Source organism: Nipponia nippon, unplaced genomic scaffold (genome assembly GCF_047370975.1).
Source record: "Nipponia nippon isolate SJK-2023a ecotype South Korea unplaced genomic scaffold, ASM4737097v1 scaffold_3, whole genome shotgun sequence".
Lineage (NCBI taxonomy): Eukaryota > Metazoa > Chordata > Aves > Pelecaniformes > Threskiornithidae > Nipponia > Nipponia nippon.
This window is the reverse complement of record NW_028262347.1, coordinates 73,724,648-73,752,586: the sequence shown is the minus strand read 5'-3', so window position 1 is coordinate 73,752,586 and position 27,939 is coordinate 73,724,648. Positions and strand designations below refer to the sequence as shown.

The 27,939-nt window shown below is 40.9% G+C and overlaps 1 protein-coding gene across 9 annotated transcripts in view; it reads right to left on the bottom strand.

Annotated features, from left to right (window-relative positions):
* Positions 1 to 27,939, bottom strand: part of SOX5 (SRY-box transcription factor 5) — a 645,708-nt gene that overhangs the window by 474,259 nt on the left and 143,510 nt on the right. For all 9 annotated transcript variants that reach the window (XM_087765890.1, XM_087765888.1, XM_087765887.1 and 6 more), the window contains exon 2: positions 10,359 to 10,445. The gene's annotated coding sequence lies outside the window, so the exon portion shown is untranslated. The remainder of the gene's footprint in view (positions 1 to 10,358; positions 10,446 to 27,939) is intronic.

Sequence of the window (27,939 nt, the reverse complement as noted above, 5' to 3'; positions counted from 1 at the left end):
TCAGTGACATGAAAGCTCAAGACCCTCCTTGTAAGTATCAAATGAAATTTCACAAGTTTGCATCGTTGAGTTTTGAACAAAGAAATATTTTGGGGTGCAAGCCAAATACTCTGCGTTAAGGAAAACACAATTAAAAAAAAAAGTTGACCATAACCTGAGGCCTTGGCTCCAGCCAAGTGCCTGTTGTTACGAAAGCAAGGTGCTCCACACGATCTAATCATAGCACTAAACCTTGTTACAAGCCCTTTTACAGCTCCAATATCTGGGTTACATGGAAACACGCTGGAGAGCCTCCTTGTACTATGAAATAAATGTCATTCTGACTGGCATCCTCTCTTCCAGCAAGTAATTTCCCTCTGCTGATAAATCGATACAGCAAAAACAAATGAGAGCGCACAATGGGCACATTGAGGATTACATTTTTATTCATTTCAGAGCCCCTGCAGCAGAGTTTTTTTAAACACAATAGCAGAAAATGATGCACTTGAGCTGAGGGGGAAAAAAGGAGAGCGCGCCTTAGAGAGGAAGAGAGAAAGAAGAGAGCAAGAAAGGAAGAGGAAGAAAAGGAAGAAGAAAAAAAACAACTCAGCATTTAGAATACAAGTCTAGATTTGAAAACCTCTGAAGTTCAGGCTGGTTTTGTGTTCAGTGAGCGTTTAGTTAGGCTCATTTTTAAGTTCTTGTTATTTGTTACAGCAACAATAATTTGCCTCCCCTCCCCCTTTTTTAAATTTTGATCCTAACTATTCTATGTTTTGTTTCAAGAAGCTCTTCTTACCCCTTCCGTCACAGCATCACATCACTCATACAAACAGGACACCACCAGCACTGCCCACATCTTTAATGTCTCATACAAAAACGGTTATGTCATAAGGCATACATTTGCTATAGCGGAGATGTAACTACAGGAAAATGCACCAGAACATCTAGACTTCAGGGTTTCAGCTCAAGAAACTGATCGAGCATCTAGTGGGGTCAGAAGAGATAATTTGGGACCTGTAGCAGGTTCCAACTCAGTCCCAAGATAAATGAGACCCAGCCTGGTCACTTTTACTTATACACATGCGGCTCTGAAGACTTAAGGTTTCAGTCTTTCCTAGCAGAATTGAAAAGAGCTAAACTGCTTTTTCCCTCAGGGTATTCACCCAAAGAGGGTGCAACCATGGATTTACTGAGGTTCAAACCCAGAGGCAGGAGCCCAAGGTGTTAAGAAACTGCTTGGCCAGCCCAGATCTAAAGAGAAACTGAAGGGCACATTAGGACACCAATAGTATTAGTGAAACCCTCGGGGACTTCGGGTGTTCAGCCACTATCAGCAAAAGGCCAGACCGATAGCTCCAGAGACTGGAGACTTCAGCAGTCTATAGAGAGTTCTCCAGTCTATAGGAGACCTGGAACCAGGACAGACAAGGAAGAGCCTGGAGCAAGACACTGTACATCACAGTGTAACTCTGACTTGAACATGACCCACACCAAGGGCAGGAAACCCAGAGAGCACACAGTCCTTGTCCCTGAAGAGGGACTACTAGCAAACGCAAGCAAGGCTTTCATTTCATCACTACGTAACCACTAGGAACTAGACCAAGGTGACAAACCATTGCACATCTACTGCCATGTGACTGCTGGTTTGTGGTCACTTTCAATAGAGCCATGGTCTAGGTTTGAACGAGCAACCTCAAGGTGAGGGGCTGTTGTATCTCGTTGCTAGTTCGCCATGCTTCATTAAATTTGCATTTATTTAGTTCTCACTGTTAGTGGTTCCTACAATGACCAGCTAGAAATTACACAGAAATGTGCCTTTTTTTCCCCTTCCTTTTCACACTCCCCCCCGCCTTTAAAAAAAAAAAAAAAAACAACAAAAAAACCAACAACAAACGAAAGGCTGTAACACAACAGCAACATAATGCAAAGTGAAATCCTTTTACAACCCTGGGAAGGCCAAGATGTGTGCCCAATAAATGTAAGCAGACATGATATCCTTTATAATCACAGCAAGATGAAGATGTGAACTGAATAAATGCTTTAAAAACATCATAGATTCTATTAGATGCAAAAGATTGAAGCGTTAGGCACCTTTTAGCTCAACTTTCATTTAATTTACTGCTTGCTGTACTATAGTCTAAAGGGAGTGAAAAAATCCTCTAATTTTTTTTTTCCTTTTCATGAGCTGACCAAGGAGATGAAATCTGGGTACTTTAATTACCATTCAGAGCCAAAGGCCTGGCCTTTGATATGGAAATCCCACTTCAACTCCAGCTTGCTGCTGCCTTTCCCTGTCCCCTTCTCCTTCCAATCTTCCAACATGAATTTTAAGTAGTCTTGTCAACACCTGACCGTGAAAGCTAACAGAAGCCTGCGCCACTAAGTTGGTGCTGCTGTTAATTTTTTAATTGTTTTTATTTTATTATGTTTTTTAGGAGGGAGGAACTGAGGGGGAGGGGTGGGTTAGAAATTGGCCTAACCTAAGCGACCAGAGCCCAGCACCTTCTCCTCCCAAGTGAGCGGTGTGGTGTGGCCCAGCTGCATGCAGCAGCTCACATTAAAGGGTAAAAGAAAGAAGAAGCAGGGGGGGGAAGGAACGGATGAAAGCTGTCATGTACAGTTACCCTGTTATTGTCATCTGCCTGCTGCATGACTCCCAGCTTTGCTATAATTATTAATTGCACTTGTCAACTGTCATTAATTCCTCTTTAGCATCCCTGTCTTGGAGTAATTAGACAGAACAGCCTCACTGCACTCATTGTTTTGAGAAGCCCCTGAAAGAGCCCAACGGGCTCTACGAAGAGACAACCATCATTAATACAATAGAGCACCTCAGCATTAACCCTTTCAAAGGCACAGAAATCAGAAGCCATTGGCTCTCCCATCTCACAGCTTCCAGTTGCTGGACCCCCCTTTCCCATTTGCTTAACAAGGGCTCCCATCCAATGACTCAGGAGCAGCTGGAGGCTTCAGGTGCTTTAGTTTGGAGGATGCTGCAAGGAGGCCTAATTTTCCAGGGGTGGAGACTCAGCACTCCCCAGCTGTCAATCACAACATTGTCCTTATCTTATATACTCTGCTCTGAAGAGGAAGGCACAAAACACTGGACTATTTAAGACATTATCGTCTTCAAATTTTACCTCTAAGTTTACAGTGGCTCACCAAAAAGCAGCTGCAGGATGTTGGTATTCTTTGATGCACACTTCCCCGCCCCCCCCCCCCCCCCCCATTACCTGAGCAAAGGGATGTAGAGCACTTGTTCTGACTGCAGCTGCCGAGAACCAAGTACAAGACCTCAAAGCCCGGTTTTGCTATCACTGCCCCCATGCCAGTCCTCCACATGAGACCCCCCTGATACACTTCCCCTGCCCATGTTATGCACTACAGCTGTCCTGAAATTCTCCAATTCCCAAACCCAGTAATCTCCACCGCTGTTACACAGGTATAAGCAATGACCACAATCAGCCTTATGCTTGGCATTTACTTGGCAGCTGCACAGACGATGCTCTGTTGAGGCCGGTGAACACCAGAAGGTGTTCACTCTCTCAACTTCATTTTACTCTAGTACCTGACTACATAAAGGTAGTTAGGGTTAAAAGAAATGGGGAGGAACTAGAGCAACCTGTTGCTGCAACAGGGAAAATCTCTGCAGTTCTACTCTTAGTTTACTGCTTAGGTTTACCCAACTTTATTCCTCTGCAGCTAATCCACTCACTCTTCTCATCTTTTTAATTATAATGCCAGAATTCAGAGTTCTCAAATTAAGAGGGGAAACCAGCTAGGCAACAGCCAGACTTTTAGTGCTGCTTGGGGACACTCTTGAGGAGCTCTCAGGCCACCAGGTAAACCTGTGTAGGGGCTTGCGAAGACAATAATGTGCAATCACACCCTCAGTCCCACAGCTGAGAGTTGAGGGAGCACAGATTCCCCCCCCCCCCCCCCCGCTAAAATCCCAGGAAAGACTTGTGTTCACACTGTGGTTTGGCAAAACTGCTTGCCTAATCAAATAACATCTTCAGCAACATTATTCCTTAAACCATATATTTTAAATAAAACTATGTAGTCCTCATTTAAAATTGAAACCTAGAATACTGAAAATAAAAAGGAAATTTCTTCTCCCTGTCTGCTAGCCTACCTGCAACAAGAGAACTTTGTGAAAAAATTTTTTCCATTAAATTTTGCCTATCTTTTCAATGCTTGCCCAACTGAGACCAAAGCCACAAATTAATGAAGCAAATATACTCTAAAACAGGGTTTCAAAGTCATAAAACGTTAAATAATTTTATTTAGAGCTTCACCTTCCTTGGATCTAGCTTAGTGGTTTGTGTTTTACTGAAATAACAGAGCACTTTATACAAAGCCATGTGGAATATATTCATAGCACATATAGAACCAGAAAAACCTTTCATAAGCATATGCATCAGATTTTTGGCAGCGTGCGTCCTGCATCAGAAATAAGAATTTGGCCATGTATCTGATCAGCAAACACTTCTTTGCCTTTCTCTATTGTGGCTATAGTCAACCAATGCAAAAATTAGAGTAATTTTTTCAAAACCGGGCCCAGTTCAGCTGCATGTTAAGTACCATCACTGATTAAATCCCTTCTGCATTTTTTTAAAGATGGATTTCAGTATCACGCAAAACTAGCCCTGTCTTTTATAGGAACTCAGTTAACAGCCAAATGTTACTGTTACCTTAGTGAGAAGGTCTGCTAAACCACCTTTAAATTACACACAAGGCCAAACTTATCTAAAGGTCCAACTTAATATAGTATATGCATACTATTACAAATTTCTGAATGGCCAGTGATACTAATTCCTCAGGTAAATAAACCAAATAATTCTATTTTACTTTGCTAATGCCAGATGTTTATTTCACCTTCTTACATGAGTATGCTCTTGGGACAGATGCAAACCAATCCTGATTGCTCTCGGTGAAGGCACCCTAGGATAAAGCTGGCTGAACTCACTGATGATTTCAGGTCTTCGCTGGGATCTGCTGAGACATTTCTGGGATTCTGCCAGAAGCTATGGTGTTAGCTCCGGTTATTTCAAGAAGGTGAAAAACAACAGGTGGTTAACAGCCATTTCAGTGTGAATTCACGTGCTTTCTGCAGTGAACTTCTGTCACCAGTATTTTGATGTGCAGTTGGGAAGTTTTGGCAGTTTAGAAATGCAACTCGGAGAGCAGCTCTTTATCAAACAGATTCAGCTACAAATCCATGAATTCCTCTAACTCTTAATGCCTGACCCCTGTACAGCGGATATTCCCGAGTCAGCCTGAGATCATGTTTTCTCCTCCCTCCCCTTTATAGATCACAGTAGCTAAAAAAGCAATTAGCAAGAGTAAAGCGCATACAACACGTACAACCTTAAAAACACACCAATATCATTACAGATAATAAATCCTCTGTTCCACAGTCTCTCCAATGAAGAGTGTTCAAGTGATGATTAACCAACAAGCTAAGTGTTCAGCTGCAATCTCAGCCCATTTTGAACAGTTTTTGCCCAAGGCAAACTAAAGCAGAAGATTAAAAAACCCCTCCCAAATGGATTAAAAACCCAGTCAAATGACCACCTTTGAGGTCATTATAGCAATAAGTAATATCTATATATACACATATGTATTATATATATAAAGAAAGGAGAAAAAAAACTAAAACCATCCTCAGACAATCCTCCAGAGGATTACTTCAACACTTTTGACTTCAGAGAGATTGAAACTGGTTCTCCTAAGCAAGCAGCTTTAACCTAAATCAGAACTCACCTCTCTGCCAATCAGAAAGAAGCTTTTTCAAAAACTTATACTTCCTAATAGTTATATGGGCCTTAATCCTCTTGGAAACAGTTTTAGGTCATTATTCCGGGAGTTATTAGGTTGGAAAACAGCTTCTAGGCAAATGATGCTATTCACAAACCTTTTACACCAGAAATAATGGTTGGATTATTTCTGCCTCAAAAGTAGTCTTGAGGCCTGATTTCTGATTTTCTTTATATCTGAAGTTCCTGAGAAAAAAACACAGCTACTTGCTGTTAAATAAATAAATAATAACAATAATGAAAATTTTAAATACGTAAAAGTAATTTTATAAGGATTATAATGGCAGTAATGAGAGCAAGTTTGGATTTTCAGTAGACGTAAAAAACAATGTTTTATCTCCTGACTTCCAATGCTCTTGTATGTTTCCAAGGGCACCCGAATGCTTTGGTGTTTCCCCAAAATACCAGTTTCAAAGGGCTTTCACAGATCTTGATTTTTTTTCCCTTATGTCTTCTAAAGCGTTACTCCTTTTTCACATCCATTGGAGTCTCACAGCAACAGAGAAAAATAAAAAAGTATCTTGAAGTCTGCTCCTTGCACAGCAGCAGAGAGAAGGGTGACCGCACATCCTTGAGTCTGGGAGTACCTCTGTTTCCAGGACCTTTGAGAGCACTTGCCTTTTCCATCATAACTTTTGCTTTGCCTTCAGCTGCCAGTGCTCTGCAGAGTAGGCTGACCACCGACTCACTAGGCAGCTAAGCTCACAGAACCAGCATCAGGTAATCAAAACACTCCTGCATTTGAAAATACAGAATTATCTATTCCATTTTTTCATTTTTCTACCTTTGATCACAGGAAGTAGATGGGAGATAGGGAGTTCACTACCTCCCCACCCCCGACAGTTTCCTCCTCCTCTTTCCAAAAAAATTACCACAATATTACATATTAATTTTCAGTAAGAATAGACAGTTATTTAAAAACATCATTAATGACAGAAGCCAACATCTTCCTCATATTACATTTTTCTCAGCGCTTGCGCATACAACAACAACAACAAGACATCATAGAGCTAGATCAAGTTGGTTTTGCAACCCTGCCACCAGTTAGTACCACTGTGCAGGTCTAGATCTCTAGCACGTGAATCTAACGGAGACCGTGGAGTTGGCACGTGCCCAAAGCAGCCCCAGGAACTGGGAGCCTGCAGCATCATGAGCACTTCCACAAGCCCCTTCACATCTCCTCTCTCTGGTTTTTAGCATCAGTGGAGCATACACAGACACCCCTAGAGTCCAGCCCAAAAGCTCTAAGTACAAAAGGCTCTCCTGAAAAGTTGGCCACTCCCCTCTATTTCATAGTGAAAGTCAAATGCAGGTGCAGGTGAACCACAACACTGACAAGTCCATACAAATTAATCCGTGCTACACTGAACTTTGCTTCCTTCAAGCAGATTAAATACTGAAATCTCAATGGTGATTTATGCCCAAATAATGACTTCACAATGTACCCTTGTCACTCTTACATATAGCTGTATATGCATGTCAAGTACCCACAGTCTTCTTTTCCTCAAAGAAAATCATTCAATTAAGAAACTTAGAAGCCTGCTTGCTGTAAACTAGTTATTAGTAAATTTTCATCCATTAATTCTTACCCTGAAGATGGCAATTTATTCTTTGCAGAACAAGGGGGTCATAGTGGGAGACAAAACTTCAGCATCACAAAACTGCAGCACAAAAAGAACAGCAGCATCTCTAAGTGCTTCACTGAGGAAGTGATATCACAGAATCCGGTGGCCAAAGGATTCTGTGGTATCACTTTCTAAAGTTTATTAAAAATGTATTAATTTGCCTAGATGGCAACTTCATCATCATTGCTCAGGAAAAGTCCAAAAACCTACAAGAAAGGCCTTCTGAGGTAATCGAAAGCTAAAGAGACATAACATAATTAAAAAGAAGAAAAGAAAAAGAATTGTTGCATTTGTTCTCCTTAGTTATATTAGGAATAAAAAACAAAACTAATGTAATAATGTATCCCAGCAGTTCAAATTTTCTAATTTATGTAGAATGGATTATTACTTAGACACTCTGACCCTGGGCAAAACTTCCTCAGTTGAGAAGATTTACAATCTAATTATGCAGGAAGTTCTGCTGAGACAGTTTGGGTGCAATGGTCTTCTATTACATTAGCTTAGCTAAAATTGCTGCTTCTTCGCTTGCTTGGTGTTCCAAGTACTCATGTGAAAACAGGAAATCTTTCATTCGCATCCTTTATTCCCCTTTAGTTTTTCTCACCATTACTGGATGCAGAAGCACTCGTTCTCAACTCCAAATAGCAGCGAGGGGCTGAGGTTGTTAATGGCAAACTACGAGTTGCCTTTCAGGCTTTTGCTTTGGCCCCTGTTTAGTGAACTGATTTTAAAAAGGACCATCAAAGCGCTTTTCATAATTTTTACAATGATAGTTGCTGGGTTATTGCTCCCCTCCCTTAATGCAAATGCCCCTATAGAAAGCCTGAAGCCGCAATCTGTTCCTGTACACTTTTTCATCCTGCATGCACAAAACTAGTTTATTTTTGTAGGGTGGCTCAGAGATGTTTTGCTGCCGTCTCAGACACCCGAATATTTTTAGCAATCTATTTCATTAGATCAAAAAAAGATCCCTCAACACATACAAAAATAGCAAGAGCTTTACAAGCCTGTAGAGGAGAAGACGGGAAACTTGGGTCTAACATAATCCAAAGTATCTTTTTTTCCCCCTAGGTATATTACAGTGTATTGATATACTTGAATATACAGATGTGTCCCATACTAACACAGATGGAGAAATCGCTGCCGTTTTTTCTTTACAGTAAGTGTTTTGATTTCAGAAGGTCAATGGATCATGTCATGGCCTTCAGTCTTGATAATTACCATGTGTAGTAATGCACATTTTTATCTACAGGTGGCAGACCTTTTAAAGTCATCTTCAATCAAATTCATTAGTCATTTTTGTTGATACCACCACCCACATTAAAAAGTAAGAATCTGCAGCATAAAGTTCTAATTAACGCTGTGCAATTTAGAGAACAGATTTGTCAACAAAGTGCCTCAATTCTCAAAGGCTAGTGACCCCTCTCAGAATGAAAGCCTTAAAAAATAATAATAAAAGAAATCAGTTGCCCAGTACATGGTAAACTTTTAAATAATAAAAGTCATTCAGCAACTCAGCATAGAATTTCTTTTTCTCTCTTAAGTAGAAGTTTCACTTCCTTGATTATTAAGCACTGGCTGGTAAATTAATGATTTCTTCTTTGATAAGCTTACTTAGAAGAGGGAAAAAATACAAGAACGTCACAACTGACTTCTGGTAGTTAGAAAGAGAAAAGTGAATCATAAGACTTTTTCATATCTGAATCAATCATTTTAAAATACTATGACTTAAACTGTCATCTCGCATGCGTGTTTAAGGTCTCACTACGAAGCAGGAAAGCACTGATTTACACCAGAATATTATCAGTCATGTAATCCAGCATTCAAACTTAACTAGAAATTTTGTCCTGACAAGAACAGTGGAATAGCCCTCTACATGTTGACAAAAATCATACTGAAATCGAGAAGGCTGTCCCAGGGTTTCATCTGAGAGTTGGCCATAAATCCTCCATTACGCTAGCCCTGGCTCTCTGCTGCCTTCCACACACCTTTTCTTCACTCTCATCTATGAAAACTGGACATAAGCGTTACCTGTCACTGCGGGTGCATTTCTAATCCTGATGTGGTAGCAATTACCACTCCCCTTGCAAAGGCACTAATTATATCAGAATACATGACTATGAGAGCAACCTGGTCAAGCCAGGTGAAGGCTAACCCTAGGACAAACTCACCACACTCAACGGCCTTTGACATTCAACTCTTGCTAAAGTCCACAATAACAAGATAAAAACCACACTACTAAAAGGAAGTGCTTGTCTTTGAAACCTTAATTCTGCAATCGTTTGCTATTCACGGCGGTCAGGTTAAGCACAAAGACTACTACAGGATCCAGCAGATGCATTAACTGTGGGATTACCTGTATCCGAGTCTCCTGTCAAGCCAACAACATTTAACCAGATTGTTCCCCATCCACTCTCCCTAACTGCAAGAAATGTCATTTTATAAAGTATTTGTAAAAATTTAGTACTTGGGATATATATACTTACACATCAATACTACTGAAATATTGTACATATATCCACGAGTTTATAGTAATTTAGGGAAAATTCTTTAACTTGCCAGTAAATTTTAAAGAAAAAAAACAAACCCCAAAATTTCTTAAAGTTGTCTTTTTGGGGGTTTTGAATAGATTGAAATAGAAGTGCAAAGCAGCTTGAATGAGTAACAGAAAGTATACATAAACTTAAGACATTTACGCTGGGAATACACATGCTGGAGAATATCCTTATTTACTTGCTGATACGCCCACTCCTCCCCCTCCTCCCCAGTCCAAAAGCGTGGGTGAGAAAAACTGTGTACACTAATGTCTTTTGTGGTAGCCTAGTAACCTTCTCCTTTTTCTCCACAAGCTCTTCCTTCATACCACACTCTTCCATATTGCTAGCCCTCCAGAGTAATTGCCGTATGTCTTTATATGGTTTTGTTTTCCTACCCAATGCAGAGGAGTTGGGGTTATTTTCAATCTTCGGAAGCTTGTAAACAGGATCAAACAGGAACCTGGTCATCAGCAAGAGGAAGGCTAGAAAAATAAAAGCAAATGCATATCAACAATTTTATTTTAAAAAGAAAATACATCCAAAACATGAAACAAAAGCCTGGGCTTTGCTAGACATCCCCCTCCCCGCTCCTTTTCGTTTAGTTCATGAACTCTTTTTTGCAGAACAGAGGCTGGTGTAAATTAATGTGTGACTCAAAATATATCACATAGAAAAGCTGCCATAGAAATATGTAATAGCAAAAAAAAAAAGGGACAGAAAATAAAAGTAGACATTATTAGAACTAAAGTGGCACCGCTTATCATGTTAAATCAATACCAAGATTGAACTAGGAGAAAGATATGACTATATATTCCTGTTTCTCTTGAGTGTTTAAACAGCTAACCTACACTCACTGATTCTGTTTTTATATCCTCAGCCTAACATGCTTGCATGATTAGCCATTTAGCATGGTTAGCAGTGCAAGTACGACACTGGGAGCAAGACGTCCTCTGCATTTGCCTCTGCTCTCAGCTGGCACCCTGTGAGTAGGAGGGTTACTCACATATTTACTCCGTGACTTAGCCCCTGCCTTGCGGTTCTCTGAGCTGCACCTGAGGTTGCTGCATGGGTGCTGGAGCGGCATCTCCCCCCGGTATGACAAAGCCCAGAACTTCAATGACTAACATTAGACAGCGTGACTTCCCAGACCCCACCTCGTCCTCCACAGTTCAGGAGTGCGATGCGGCCCAGATCTCTCTGGGCACCTATTACACTAATGGCTGCTGCTGTTTTATCCCCAAGCCTTCTGCAGAGAGAGAAGTGTTTTGTGGCACGAGGTGTACATGCACAGGATGCATGAGGTAGGAGCTGGGACCCCTCTGCAGAGGCCCGTGACACTGTTGCATGGAAGAGCGTAACTGGGCTGTTTGACCCAGGTGGCCCTGCCTAGCCACAGGCTCCACGTTACTAGATTTGTGCCTCGGTTTACCTGGTTGCAAAACTGGGAAAATAAGTTTTATGGGCACATCAAGGCAGTGATTTGAAAACAAAAAGTCTCTAGTACGACTGTTGTTTAGCTGGATCACGTGAACACACTTGCATAAGCAAGTCTGAGACCATACTTGGGACATGACATGCCGAGTTCACACAAGCCAAAGTCTGCACCATCCCAGGTGCGAAGTAGCGGTCCTTTCAGTCAGGTTTTGCATCCCTAAGCTGTGTTACAATCTACCAATATCAATCTAGTCTAACCAAAACAAATCATTTGTAGTATGAAACATATGTATGAATAAAAATACAGAGGAATTCATTTTATTTTTAAACTACAAAACACACACAAAACCAAACTCTGAAATCAGTAATCTCAATATATAAAACCAGGCACTTTCTCTACTCATTTAACTTGATGGAATTACTTTGCCACCCCTACAGCTCTGAGAGCACTCTGAAGAGCAGCAGGCACATAAGACTACCACCAAGAGCAGTCTGGTGCATGAGGTTTCAAAAGACAGCCATCACTGAGCTCTGCATGCAGGCAAACTTTGTGAAGATAAACCTCAATTTCCTATATTACTTTTGAGCAATCAGATGAGCAAACAGAAATGTGTTCTCTATATTTTGTATAAAAATTTCCTCAAACAGGATTTTCTGCTCTTAGGAAGATGAATACCTCTATGGGCTTTTCAAGTAAATCTATGTTGAAGAAGGGGTAACAAGTGAGTCTTCAGTGAGGATAAGTCATCAAAATTTCCTTTTACAAAAGAAAGGTCAAGATCTGCAGGACCTATCAGACGACCCGGTTACCAGCATCTCAAAGAACTAGAAAATATAAATTGCTTAACTCTTGTTCCTTGGTTATCTTATTAAACATTCATCAACTAATTAGCATAATATAAAATTTGTCCTTTATCTTCCTTCCCTAACCAACACATCATTAATACAGCAGACATGCACCAGGAGCTGGGGAAAGAACAAGCCCCACTCAATTCACTCCCACTTAGGATGAGATCCCAGGACAATGAAGACAGGTCACAGGACGATCAGATCTGTAACGCTTGTTTACAGTAAACAAATATTCCCCATCATGTTTTTGTCTTTCCCAGCAACCTGGAACCAAGGCAAGATACTACTCCCTGTCCTCTTCATATAAGCAGAATTCAAGGAAAAAAAGTAATACTCATTTTGCTCATTCTTGTGTTTTCTGCTTCAAACTTTGATCAGTGATTCTTGCTCATCCTTGTCTTGTCTCTGACCTACCTCCTCCCTTAACCAACTCCTCTTTACAAAACTTGTGTGATGTTCCATAAACCTTGATATTTCTAGATTTCTGAAGAAGCCTTGCTTTCTATTTCTCTGTACTTAGCACAGTATCTGCCACAACCAGGCCTGGGCAGGTACAGGTGCAGATACAACAAAAAAATATGTAGCAATACAACAGTAGCTGTAATAACAACAATAACAATAATACCACCCTGAGCTAGAATCTCAGCTTGATCCAAGTTAATTTACAACAGTGTGGACCCCAGTTTATTCCCATACAATAGACTTACGCATTTTCTACTTGTTCATTTTATCTACATAAAAATTCCTAGTTGGTGTCAAACAGCATACTTCAAAAGGGTTGTTTTATGACTGTTATAAAAGAAAAAGCAAAATTGAGGCTAAAAACGGGCTGTAAGCTTTGACATGTAGAGGAAGATTTCTTTTCTTCCCCAGGAGCAGAACTGGAGACATCTGTATGGGAAAAGACCCTTGGAAAAATCAGATCTATTTGAAATAAGCAAAGCTTAATTAGTTTGTTGAAGTAAAAATAAAACTGTGTTTGTAAAGGTAAAATACCACCTAATTACAACTGTTTATTAACGAGAAGATGAGGCAATCCCCAAACATTAACAGAGACTTCAGAAATTGTGGTTCTTGGCTGTGGTCTTGAGTGGAGTGACAGAACCAGCAAAAAAAGGACCTGTTGCCATGTGAAGAAACCTAGATCCTATTCTGCAATTAAATTCACTTTCATCTTAACTATGGTAGCCACAGGATGTACCTCAGAAAATTTATACTCTTAGCTATTTCTTTGACTTTCTCTTTATTTCCATAACATGTTCTACAATGTTTTAGTTTCTACAGCAACATGGTTTTGGGACCATTATTTGGGAGGACTGCAAGGGCAGCATTCCAGAAGCAGGCAAGAGCTTTGTACACAGGAGTTAAATGCAAGGAAAAGCATAAACAGGAGACTGAAGAAACCCTTTCTAAAAACTGTCCCAATATGAGAGAAAATTTTAGGTATGAAAAAGTCTCAAACTGTAGCACACATCCTTACAAAGACTTTACAACATTATTAGAGAGTGATACATCATATACTGTATAATATATCCTAAGTTTTATGTGTTTTATTATATTTTACTAAAATGTGGGTTGGTTGGTTTGTTTTTAAAACTTTCCCTGAATTTCAGTAGTGGTGAAAACAGATTGACAACCTTCAAGACAGAATTCCTGCCTCTGACCACAACCTCCACACCATCATCCTCAGACAGCCCTGCCTCAGAGAGGCTTCCACTGATGCAATCTGCAAGTTCCTTTGTTCTGTTCAACCCTTTCCCTCTTTACTGAGGCCACCAGGAAGATGTCACTCAGTGACAAACATCGAGGTGGCTTTTCTATGATGATGACGACGACGACGACATTTGCTTGTGATAAGTGTTTTAGGAAGCAAACAGAGCAAAGCCGCAGAATGACTCTGATCAGCCCTTCCCCAGCATAGAACAAAAGCAGGACTTCATGAAGGCACAAGGGAGAAGGGTGGGCAGTGGCCAGCCTCCATCTTCTGAAGGTGGGCAGTCCCACAGTGGTGGTGGGTGGGATCTCATCTAACCAGGCTGGGTATGCAGATAAGGCTGTCTCAATCTAACATAGCCTTTGCAAAGTAAAATACTGCCATCGCAAACATCTGCTGGATCTCTCTCAGGGATTAAAAAAAAAAATTCAAACGCCCAGCCCACCACACAGCGTGCACAGAAAACGCAACCATTTACAGTCACTGTGACTCACATCTCTCCGCATTTCACCTGTGGGGTAGTTAAAGCTGCTTCCAGTTATGCATGGTGCAGTGCACTACAAAGAACAGAATGAGAGAAACACAGAAACATGAGGTTTTCTGCATATACTTTCATTTTCACAAGAACTTCCTGAGGATTACGGCTGTTAGTTTTTAACTCTTCAAGTCTTAAGTCTGCCCATTAAGGCTGAGGTGAATTAATGGAGCAGCATAAAGAAAACTGTGTTGCTACATCTTCTGCAGATGAGGTCTTCAGTGTCTTGGGGTATAGTCTGACAAATTTTAAAAAAATTGAATGCATAGAAGAAACACACCTCGTTTTGAAAACCTGTTGTCTTCAGAAAAGACCCTAACTCCTACTTTCAAACTATGAGTTCTCATTTCACAAGCCAAAATCTGATCCATGTATGGGCCTTTCAGAACATTGCTTTGGACAGCATGAACGAGGAAGAATCACAGGCTGGCTCTGGTTGTTTTTCCCACTCCAAAACAGTCAAAACCAGTCTAAACAGAGTGGGCTTGGGGGTTGGTTTGGGGTTGGGGTTTTTTTGTTGTTTTTGTTTCTGAAGTAACTTTTCTGCTAGAAAAACACCAGCTGGCTTGTGCAAGGTTACCTCCCCAGTATCTACCTGTTCATATGGCTGAGGAATGAGGGAGAAGTCTGGAGGGGTGGGTTCGTGGTTTTGTTTTGGTTTTTTTTCCTTTCTTTTTTTTTTAGGGGTGGGTTCGTGTGGGGTTTTTTCCTTTTTTTTTTTTTTTTTTTAATCTATTTGCCAACCAGAGTCATTTATCTCCTATTAGATAAAGTATAATAGACTATACCGAAAGGGTCACTGGCCTTCCATTTAATGATATTGCCGGCACCAATCTACATTTTCCCGACAGTGTCCCTCAACACAGAATAAATGGCTGATCTCTTCACAATAACAGCTGATTTCTATTTATTAAGCTAAAAAGGTCACCATTTTCTACGGCTGGGCCGCCCTGCACTATTGATAATTTTATGCATAAACAAATGGCAAATTTGTGCCACATAAATATGCATTAGCAATTACTTTTTCCTCGGGCAACGTTCACCGCATGCAAATGTGTCCCTCACTGGGCCTGGTGGCTTTTGTTTTAGCTCTTGAACAGCTAAACAAAAGACCACAATAAACAGTTTAAAAATTGCCAATCAATAGGAAATGCAAATGCAAAGGTAAATGGCAAGAAACTTGCCCAAACAAATAAAACTAAACAAAAAAGCAAACCACAAATCACAAAGGAAATAAATAAGTAAGTGGAAAGGACTATCTCTTCCCTCCCCACATTCATATCTTCTCCTCTGGGTTTTCTTTTCAGTAGAGAGATGGCTAAGGTGCTCTCCATACAGCAACAGTGGAGCTGGTACTAATGCAGACCCTAGATGGGAGCACCCAGAATGTACACGCGGGTTGAGTACACATTAAGCAGCACCCACGCCCACATCCAAAGAAAGAAGGCAAAAGAAGGATATCTGAGGAAATTCATACTAGACCCTCGGTTTAGCTTTCTGTGATGGCACATTTCCATCACAGATTTTTAAAGAAAAGCTACATGTGAAGGAATCACTGAAAAAAAGCTTAAACATCTTCTGTAAACATTGATTTAGGCTTTTATTACTGGAAGTGCCCAGGAAATACCAACTTATCTGTGGCTACATACAGATGTCTGTAGTAACAGCCTAATGAATGTTGTCACTTGAGAAAGTTGAACTACATATAATTTCCTTTACCCCAGGGACAGAAAGCTTGATTTTCCCTTGTCTTATCCTTGGACTACTCATTTCTGACAGCAAACCATAGTTGTATACAAGATGCAGGATAATGGAAAAATCAGACCCAGACACTAAATTGGCATGAACATGGAAACCAAAACTGACAATTTTAGGAGAACTGATGATTGCTTTGAATTTTCCCCTTCAACAGAGGAGCTTCAGTGCTGTAGAGAAGCGAGCGTGACACGTACCATGATCATTATCGTTTGTAGGCAGGCTATTACGTGTGGACAAAGAATCCAGTTCAGTAATGCAGTAACAACACGTTGTGCACAAACACATGCTAAGGCCAGCTGTATGACCCATCCAAGCAACCGGCTTTCTTTTCACATAACTTTGAGGCAGTAACTCTGTTTTCATGACTGGGATTAGGAAATGGAAAGGAATGAAATATAGCCAGCAGAGTAAGCTGCACCTCGTTCTACAAATGTTTATAAAAAAGCCAAACTTAAAGCATGTGGGCTTATCTTTGGTTTAAATAAAAAGAGAAAGAAAATTATTATTTCTACAGAAATTGAAGAGATTAATCTTGTGCTTCAAGTGTTTCCCAAATAGGGGACATAATACAGCAGGTAACCCACACACACAGATTTCTATGATGTTAGCGTCCAAGCCTTTTACTTTTAACAAATGGGAATGTTCCTGTCTATGTAAACATTCAGCAGTGATCCTACTTTTTTCCCACCCAATCAGCTGTCACAGAATGAAAATTTCACAGAATTCATTTCCATGAATTATACTAAAAATCAAAAAGCTGATAAAGATATTTTTTGCCAATTAATTCAGTTAATTTTTTTCTTTCGATTTCCCTGGTTTTGGCTTGGATGGTTTTATAACACCACTTTACACTAGGACCTTTGATTCTGATAGAAACTGATACAAGTGTTAACAACTATAGTGCCAGTGGTAATTGGTTTTAACCATTCTCATCCTAAGAGCACTCTTACACATAGTCCAGTATGGGAAAAGCTACATCAAGCACAGGACAAGGTATGCCCTCACAAAGCAAAAGTCCTCATTTTAGGCTTTTAGCCAAGAGCACTCCCACACCAGTAACACATTTCAGGCACAAATACACAACTTTCAATGTCTCTACGTGATGAGATGATGAGAATACAACATGCTAAGTGTGAGATATATAGAACTCCCCTCTTGCCATCAACCTTTCTCTGCTTTGCTTTTTCCATTACCATACCCACCCCACAAAAAAAAAAAAATGATAGCACCTCCTGCTTTGGGTAAGTCAAGGCACATCCAACAATTGCACACCTGTAGGAGAGCATTCTCAGCTAAGACATGCTGCCTTCTGCAACAGGCCTCAGAGCTGCTGGACAGCTGCTATTCAAACATGCCCATACAGTCAAGGGGTATCCACCTGATAGCATACACACTGCAAATCCTAAAGAGTTCAGAAGTGACATATCACAGAGATTTGCATACCATTTTGTTAAGTTAAATGTGATTGAAAGACCCATGATTATACACAAAGTTCTCCTAAGGTCGGCAACAGAGTAAAAAAGGCATGAGCAGGTAAGCTAAAGCAAGATCAAATAAATTGTTTAAATGTCACTGCAAAGGTAGTTCTCACGAATGTCTCTGTGGCCAGTCTATTGCCATTAACATAGTTAGAAAAATCTGTAATAGGAAGAAAATTATTACTACATAAAATATTCCTGCAAAGAGATGCTGCCGCAGAATTGAAATGAAAAGATGTAGCTCAATCTGTTAATGCCCATCCCACATGTGTGAATGTGATGAACAGTAGAGAATGAAATGACTGTTAAATCACTGTTAACAAGTGTATTTTAAATAGTATACATGGATCTTTCTGTATTGGTATGACTACTTAAACTTTGATGGGGCTCTTCATATTAATCCCCAAAACTAGCACTAGCACTACCAAAACAAAACCTCCAGAGAAGATACCAAGAGATGGGCATTTTCTGCAACAGTGGGTGGAGTTGATTTTGTGAGAAGTACACAGCTCAAGAGCATGAGATGGAAATAGAGAACCACCTATTTTGTCAAATTCAAGCCCTTTTCCTCTCTCCCAATGAGCTCGCCTTCTACTCTTCTTTTCTAACCCCCATTTTCAATGAAAGTTATTGCCACTAATGGTTCAAAGAAATTTTTTTCTTTAAGAAAGAAAAAGAAATGAGCACTCAACACAACTGCAATCTTCATAGAAGCATGCTTTTAATATCGGAGATTTCATTTTTTTTTTCTGCTTTGTTTACAGATTTCCTGGAAAGCTTTAAAGCTAAAACTTGCTGATAAAAGTATCCTATTTCTTATGTGATTCCAAATGCAAGAGCGAGTTTCTTTAAGAACTTTAATACTGAACAGAGCTGTCATTGATAGTGTCTATAGCATATGACAATATATACATCAAGCATTTACACCTGAAAAAAGATAGCTAGATGACAATATAGATGCTGGCACATCTGTATGACAGGCTTTTAGAATTATTTAGTCATATGCCAAGTCTTTCCTTGACGTGATAGATAAGTTATCAGATCATTACTCACGTGCACACATGCACACACACACTAACCTATGAGGACACTCAGACTAATTTCAGGCATTACAGATTAATCCCCCCCCCCCCCCCGATTAAGTATTAACACTTTGAGCTGTGTTCTTCTACTACAGCTACACCCCTCCTCTTTGATTCTCCATTCTTCTCCTTTCACTTGATTGCTTTCAGTTGCTTTGAATTGGGAAACATCAAAAACTGTCAGCAAGAATTTAGCATGAATTAGTATCAGAAAATTAGTGTTTTTCTTAATTAAAGAAAATACGATGTTTTTGTTCTCCCCATCTCCTCCTTCGTCTCCCCTCCCCACCCCAACAATAACCAAAACGTGCCTCTGCAATCAATCTAGCATCTGAAAAGCAAGCTGGATTTCTTCTCTTTCCTGCATTTTCACTACCAGTAATAACTCTGTGATTAAGACTCAGCTGACAGTTCTCATGCCACAGAAGCTGAAAAAAATCCAGCTCACTCCTCCAGTAGCCGAATTGGTCCTGGAGAATGGGGGGGATGGGAGGAGACTTCCATCAGTCAGATAAACATATCTGATCTGAAGACATCCACAGTAAGGCAATACTCCCTGCTCAAAGCTACAAAAGCACCCATCCCAGGCAAGTACAGGCTCTCATCAGATAACAGATTTAAGTATTCCACTCAAAATAGTAAGAAAAATTCCGAAGGTTTCCATATGAACCCGGCAGAATTGACCAAATGTATCCATCTGTTCGCTTTCATATAAGCAATATGTATGCTGCCAGTATTGGACCTCTTCTAGGGCAGGGCCCTGGGACTTAAATTACATCTGCCACTTCCCTGGTTTACAGCAGCCTCATCAGCAAAGCATGAATTTTTTTTAAAGCCTCAAAATAGCATCCTGAGGAAACACACAAGAAAATTACTATTTCTACATTTCCTCCCTTTTCTACCTGATGACTTTGCCTCAGTACCTAATATTAATATCAAATGTGATGTTCTGAGCTGAGAAACATGGAAGCACTTCAAGAAAGCCTTTTAGTGTCTCATTTCCATCTCCTTAGCTCAGAAGGGACTATTTCATAAGCAAATTTGAACACCTTCAAGCAACTTATGATGAGAGTATCCAGAATCAAATTAGTTACCTCGCCTCTATTAAAACTGGCAAAGCAGCAAATCCTCATCCCTCCTTGCAGTATATGATCACCAATACAACAGCCTGACTAGAACCTCCAAATATGGCTGCACCTTACATACCCCAAACTTGAATTATAATAGTTTAATACAGATTATTTTTGAAAATTGATATTGCTGATAATGTTGCTTATTTCAGCTACGACAATTTTTTCAGATGCAACCATGAAAATCTGTGTCCTTGAATGTAAAGCAGTATTTCTTACTTTAGCAACTGCTGTACATGCAACCAATCAGCACGAGCAGCCTCGCAGTAAAAGGCAAAGTAAATTTTAGAGTAATTCACTAAACCTCTGCACTAGTCCTCTTCAGAAGACACAATTCTCTCCAACCTATGCTGTAAAGCCTCTGTTACGTAGTTTGCGTTTCTCCCTAAATATGTGCTGTAAGTATCAGCAGGAAGCACGCTACTGCTGGTCAAACCTTTACCACCACTTCATCAGAAATGCCACACTCCTAATTGTGGTTGGCCTAATATAATATATGTTTTACATTAAGAAAATAAATGCAGCAGCCAATACCTCCACAACGAGTATAAAAATTGAAAAAACGAACTACTGCAGCTAAATGCCTTACCATTCATGACCTGAGCCACATGTTGTCTTAGGTCACCCTGGCTGTGAAGGGACTTCACTTAAACCATTCTTGGATGACCTTGAAACATGACTAAGGGAATGTGATCCTTGTGACTTGCCCTTTGCTACCAACCACCTGAACGTAGCCCAAGTCTGGGGAAGAGGGGGATCTCAGTTTGCACACATGCTGATTTTCAGCAGTTTTTTTCTGCATAACAGACTGGACAGCCTGGTACATTGGGCACGCTCCATCCTACACAACTCCGCGTGCCACCCCTGTCATGCCAATCTGCTTCACAAGCCTCTCCTCCAGCAGCTCTTCTGAGTCATCAGAAAGCTCCCAGGTGTTTGCACTGGAAAGCACTAGCAAGAGAGCAAAACCTCACACCCCTCTGGCTTGCTTCAAAATCGTAAAGACAGACAAAGCATCCTGACTCAATAAAAAGACCTAAAAGCACAGAAAAGTAGCACTGAGAAAAAAGGAGCAACAGGGGCTGGCAGGAGCAGAGGAGCAAGCAGCACAGGTGAAGATGAGAACGACAAAAATAAGTTAGAATGCACAGCAGAATGCATCAGCACTGCCAGAGGACACTACCCCCATGACCCGCAGTTAACTGCTGGACTTATGACTGACTCAACCCGTCTGCTGCTGTTCACAGCTACTAGCAGAAACACCTCTTAGCAGCCAGTGCATGCAGCAGTAATACTCTACTACCAGCAATTACTCCACCAGCTCAGGTGGCAGTGCTCTCTACTGAGTATCTGTAAGTAACAGCCCTCTGATGGCTTAAGTGAGAAGCAAAGGGCAGTGGAGCACTACAGGATAATTTTCTTATTTTTCAGCTTTAAATTATGAAAATTCTCTGGTTAAAAAAGGCTGAATAAAAGTGAGCGTTCCACAAAACACTATACTTAATTACAAAATACTATACTTAAAATTGTACAATCATTCCTAATTTAGCCATTGAAAGCATGAGCTAAGATTCAGTCTTTGTGCATATGCATTCCGATACTCTCTAATTACATGATCGCATTCCAATTTTTTCTAGAAGGATATCACCCAAGAAGAGCCAGCTCTGGGAATGAACACGAGTTGCATACTTAAAAGTTGCCTGCTGGACCATTAACTCATTCGTATTAGGTACTGGAACATGAGAATTGAAGGCAGCAGACATCTGCAAGCCAAAAGGAGGACAGTTTTGCAGGAATCCAAAATCTTTGCAGGAAGCCCTTAGTCATACAGACCCCACTTTCTGACCTGATACACCCAGACAATATTTGTGGATGCCATATTTTACAGTCAGGTGATGCTGTATTTTAAAGATAAACAGTTATAATAAAGTGAAAACAACACTTTGAAAAGTCAGATCTGACCCAGATGAATTTAGAAGCCTATCACAGCAGATAGCTTCCCTACCCATCAAATGGAGACAGAGGGGTACCTCTGAAGGCTTGCAGGTAGAAGTCTAGTCCAACAAAACTCTGCATTACCCTCTCTCCACTGACTGAACAGAGGCCTTCCAATAGCATCCTTTCTGCTTAAGCTAAATACCTTCTCTTCAGTTATCATCATGGGAAACTAACAGAAAAGGCTAAATGCCTGTATCTACCTGGGATCAACAACCACACTGAAAGCCCAGTCCCCCTCCTAAAGGCAGCTTGGTGCCTGGCTTACCGGTGGCTCTTGCCTCCTGGATGCACAGGAGCTTTGCTTTGGAAGAAGGGTAGAAAATGCTTTTCCTCAGGGTTCCCCTTAGCCAGGTGGCAAGGGCACTTCTCTGGGGTATGTGGGTTCAAATACTTTCAGGTGGTCCAGGAACCCCCCAGACAAACATACAGAATTAGGCAGACTTGAATGACCTGGATTGCTGCCAGGATTTCAGTTGACTGTAGCTACATAGGTAGGATTTGAGTGAATTGGGCTGTTTTCTTCCCCTTCAAAAACTTTTCCCCCCCTATCTGTAAAATGGATACAATGCCAACAAAGATGGATGTTGTGAGAATCAATTAACATCTTTACAATGAACAGATAATTTAGTGATAAACATCACAGAGAAATCCATAGGAAGTTATTAATTTTCACATGTGTTTATTACACCAATAATATTATGGAATTGCTGTTTTTAAAGATGGGGTTTGAATGAGTTCAGAATATGCCTACCACAGGGCCACACAAACAATAAGGATTAAAATAATAATATTGAATATATCCTCATTCTGTCAGCACCATCATTTCAGTAGTCTGATATGTGATCATGTAATTGAAGACTGTATCATAATGCATATGCACAAAGGGGCTGAATTAAGGTTGTGCAGACAAATCTAATTCTGGCATTTCCTATGCTTTGAGTGCCTGACTTCACAATCTTAGCATTCATTTAATAAACAGTTTCTGTATGTAATACCATACATTATATACACGTGTCGGTAGCATCTTCCATATTGCTGCATATTCTGATTCTGTAAGGTATGTTTACACACATGAACACACATAGCTAAACTGCAAAAACAGAACAATACACAGTCATACTCTGGCCATTGCCCTTTTCCCCTTGGTACAGCATATTCCTGCCATTGTATTTGCCACCATCAAAAATAAGCTGCTCAGGGGTGCCAGCAGTTAAAATGTTCTTTTACCTTTTACATTTAAGTACATGGAACGTGTCAACACTTTCAGCTTCTTACCCACTGCCTAAAAGCATTTTGAATAGCATCTACTGTGTATGAGCCATTTGTACATCAGAGCACACGTGCCCAAATACGTGGAGCTCTCGCCCTGGGCCCTGAACAGAGGCTCTCCTGTTAAGAAGAGCCTGCAGAGGTGACTACTCCTTGGCATTTTAAGAAGGTAGGATTAGAGCAGATGTTGCTTTTGGCCCTGTACTAGACATAGCTCTTCAGACTGCCGTGGGTGCTCAAGACGACTGTGGCTTCTAGGGCTGGAGAAAGGACGGCCCTCCATTGGTGCTAGAGAGGTGGATGAATGGCTTGACGATCTTCCCTCCTAACTCACTGACATAACTCCCATTGATTTAACCATGAGGATGACCAAATTCTTCCTTTTTACGTGTTGTAGTTCAGTTTGGTTTATCCTTGGGAAAATACACTTTTTTCTCCCCCTCTTCCAATTTCAGTGTTTTTTCTACTTACTAAGCAGAACTTTCATCACAGCTCTTAAAGAACTGGCAAAAAGAGCTCCATTAAGACACTTTGCTGTGCTTTCTTGCTCCAACACTGATCGTTTTGTCTGCCAAGCTCTGGTCAGACACTAGCATGTACTTACCCAATTATAGGATTTTCCAGCCTTCCACTGTATGCCCTCCCAGTTTGCACAGTATCAATTCTAACCGAGATCCTTGTGACACACATGTAGTTTTGCCAGATGCTTCATTCCCAGCCAGGAGAAGATGTGTCAACTCAGTGCATATCCACCATTTATGCCCCAATCACTGTCCATTGCTTTACAACACTGTCATTCACTAGATACCTTAAATACATCTTTCAAAACAAAGGAAAAAAACCCCACACAACCAACCTTAAATGCTAACTACACAATATGTTACAATATACATGCACTGGTCTACAGCTTTCACTACAGCCGTATGTGACAAGATGCATTATTTGGTCAGATTTTAGCATGTGTGCTCTGGCATACAATAAATACTGCACTGTTAGACCTCTGAAGCAGGTGAGCATGCCTTTCACTGAGAGAAAAAAATCACCCCAGTTTGTACTAATGACAGCCACAGTGAACTCCGGGTCTGAAATAATGGGAATTTCCTCTTGCACGGTTTCATAAAAACAATGCTGAGCACTCACAGACACTAAAACCACCTTGAATCTAAGCTTCCCAAGAGGCAGTTTGCAGTCTCACACAGTTAACAGTCTAGATCCTTTCCTCCTCCTCACACCAGTTTTCTCTCTCAATTTCATAGAATGCAACCTACAGTTGTCCTAGAATTTCAGAAAGTGATAATTTTCTGTAGAGGTAGTTTATCTGACATTGGGCCTATAGCACAGGAGGGCACTTGTAGCTTCTAATCATTCTCTCCATCTGTTCACCATAAGCAATGTTGATCTTCAAATTACACAACCTACACAATCCTGAAAGAGTCTCTTACTTTCCGGTAGGACAATCTGCTCCTTCCCTTTCCCCGTTTATTGCAATCTGCAGGATCCTTGCACTGCCGCACATACGGAGAATGAGAACATATCAATCCACCCTAAATGACCTCGAAAGGCTGAATCAGTTAACCAAAATAGGCAGAAACTGCAGCTTTCCAGTAGACTTCCCCCCCCCGAAGTTATTTGTAAATTCCTTTTTGCAGCGCAGACCCTGCAGTAAGACTGATTCTAAATGTACACAGTCCCAAACACCACCAAAATTATTAGGCGTTAGTACCACCACAGGGTCCAAAACATCGTTCCCACAGCCTGCCCTGAGCCATTCTGCCCAACACAGCTGGGTCCTGCTTCAGGCACCCAGCCTCAGAGCTGGCCCAGCTTGGCACTGTGCCACCCGCACCTCTCCCACGCTCTGCAACGTGTCTGCGACAGCATGGATGGGCAGGAGGGGCGACAAGCAAGCCAGCAGCACTGCACTCCTTCGACTGCCCAGGAGACAACTGTTTCAAAGCAGAAGTGTGATGGGTGAGGTTTCCAGGAGAGAAATCGGGGAACAGTGATGAAGAAAGAGAACACAGAGGCTCTGATGCCTGACTGTGGGTGCTTCCCACAAGCTCAGACCAAATGGGAAGCAGTCAACACACAGAGAAGTGGAAGAGAGGAAACAGCTACCCAGCCCTCCAAAACCTCAAATGACCCTTTTGTCTGAAAGATTTGGTAGTAATATAGCATCTTGGGTTATTTTCCTGTAGTAGAAACAGCATGTGCTGTTCCATCACTATATGGCTGCTGCCCATCGCATCCCTCCTGTGAGCAGCAATTGAAAGCTGACCCATAAAGGACAGCCGAAATACTGGTTCCTTGTCAGGAACACTGTCACCACAGCATCTGGTTTCCATACTACCATCACACACCTTGTCATGGCTTCAATGCAGTGATCTGCCAGATATGTTAAAAAAAAAATAACAAACCCTACACACACTACAAAAAAACTCTCAAAAAAAACCCCTACACAAACACCAAGACAGGTCCCTCTGCCCTGTAGCCAAATGATGCTCCACAACATGGAGCTCAGCAACACAGGGTAAATTAGCCCAAGCAGGGACAGACAGGCTATTAGTGGCACTTAAGGGCAGCTAGTATACGGCTAAGTGGCTGCCATCACTTCGGCAGCTTTATCACACACCAGTAGTTGGTAACACTGTACACACCACAAGACTGTTGTTCATGACATTAGCACGGAAGCCGTTGCATCTCTGCTTCTCTTAAAGCTCCATCTCCTAGATATCTGTGAATATATGAGAATTCAGCTTGCATTATGTTTTTATTAGGTCTCTATCCCTCCTGTTTTTGGGGAAAGGTGGTATAAGCACTACGTCTAACTTAAGGCCTGAAGTAAAACAAAAACATGAGGATGTATTTTGTTTTCACCCTAACATTTATAAATCCAGCTTAGAATTTTTTAGGCTAGGCACTTCCTAAAAATTCTGGCCTAATATTACTAGAAAATGTGTCCAGGTATTTGAGACTTCAGGCATAAACAACCAAGTATACCAGGCATGAGTGCAAAGGGATGACTAGCAATGTCTTACCACCACATATGCCCCCAATCTGGCAAGCAGACCTGAAAATGTGGCAGTACAACTTTTCCACAGCTCTCGATATCATTTGTTAACCATACTACAACATACTATTTGTAGTTTCTGCCTCACAAATGGAGTCTTTATACACAGATCCCTGCAAGAAACAAAACTTCCAAGACATACTTGGGGTTTGGGCAAATTTACTCCAGGCATCAGAAGGAGCATGTCCTTCTGACACTGGGCAGAAGCAAGGAGCAAGCTGTATGCCATGCTACAGCCCCAGCGTTTGAAGTCTCTAATTCAATAAACATGGTGATGAGCAAGGACTTGATGTTTTCCTTTCAAAATGTTTATTTGTCTGTATTGTTGTTACATATTAGCTCTGCTGGGTAATGCTTCTGTGGATCCTTGTAGATTACAATTGAATTTAGTTAGCATCAGGTTTGCAAACAAGCAACACAAAACATACATTTCATTATTCTTTGCTTCATATACATAGATGTTCACTCTATTTATTATTATCGAAGGTTACTAAACCACTCCAGTAGCTGTACAAAGCAATTCCAAATCAAGCAATTCAGTACCAAGATTTTCACATTGTCAAAATAACTTTTTTCTTTTTTAATATCAGGACGGCTAAAATTCATAATGGGTCAGGGTGGATTTAGTTTTTCTGGGGTGTTAATTTTCAGAAGTAGCAAGCACTGACAGCTCCTGTTGTCTTGAGAGGGAGATATACGGGCACGCCACGTTTGCAGTCGTATCCTAAGCAGCAGTTTGTAACTGCTTGCCAGGCTGCACTGCAGCAACAGGAAAATAGAGGGTATGGATGAGCCTTAGCTACGAAGGAACAGGTTCCCGCACAGCAACCTTTTCAGCCCTTTTCCTAGAAAGGGCTGATGGCACTTTTAAGAAGGAACAGGACATTAACAAATGCGCCCTGGCATGGGAATTATCTCCAAAGGACTAGTTGATATTTATGATTTTAAGTTTCAAGAGGCAACATAGCTTTCACAGTGCCTAGAAAAGGTAACTTCGGAGAAGATATCACTGTGATGAGTCACAAGTCTTAACATTCCTTTACCTTCATTCCCAACAATCCTGCGGTGAACACACCAGTATTTGTGTCCTACGCTCAGTAGGGCCAAGCAGATATTGTCCACTGATTTCACAGGGACCACGTCTTCTTCCTGCTAGTTCCAGACACATCCCACTAAGACCAATACATTCAAATGAAGAAAACTTACAGCCCAATATACAATACTTTCCGCTGACTGACCATGTCGCAGCACTCATAAGATTATCCTCTTTCATTAGTCTGAATTACACAGAGAAAATCTTCCAAGCCTCAAAACCATAACCTACAAGTGTTCCTACATTGTTAGGTGGAGCCCAAGTTCTACTGCATACGGCCGTATCTTCTGCCCAGCCTGTCGGCACACCTCCTTTTAACTGCATGAAGCAGCAGTAGAAAGAAGTAATTGGGCAGGAGCCTGAGGGAGACAAACACTACTACTTCACTAAGTAAGAATGTGCACATTGGGGAGGAAAAAATGCAAGATATAAACAGCAGCAAGATATGATACAAGCTCAGAAATAAGTTTAAGAAGCTTGAATGTTTAACAGAAGCCAATGAAAGACATTCATAGTATCTTTAACTGTAGTAGGATGCCTCCATATGCCAGGGTGCTGGTGGCAAT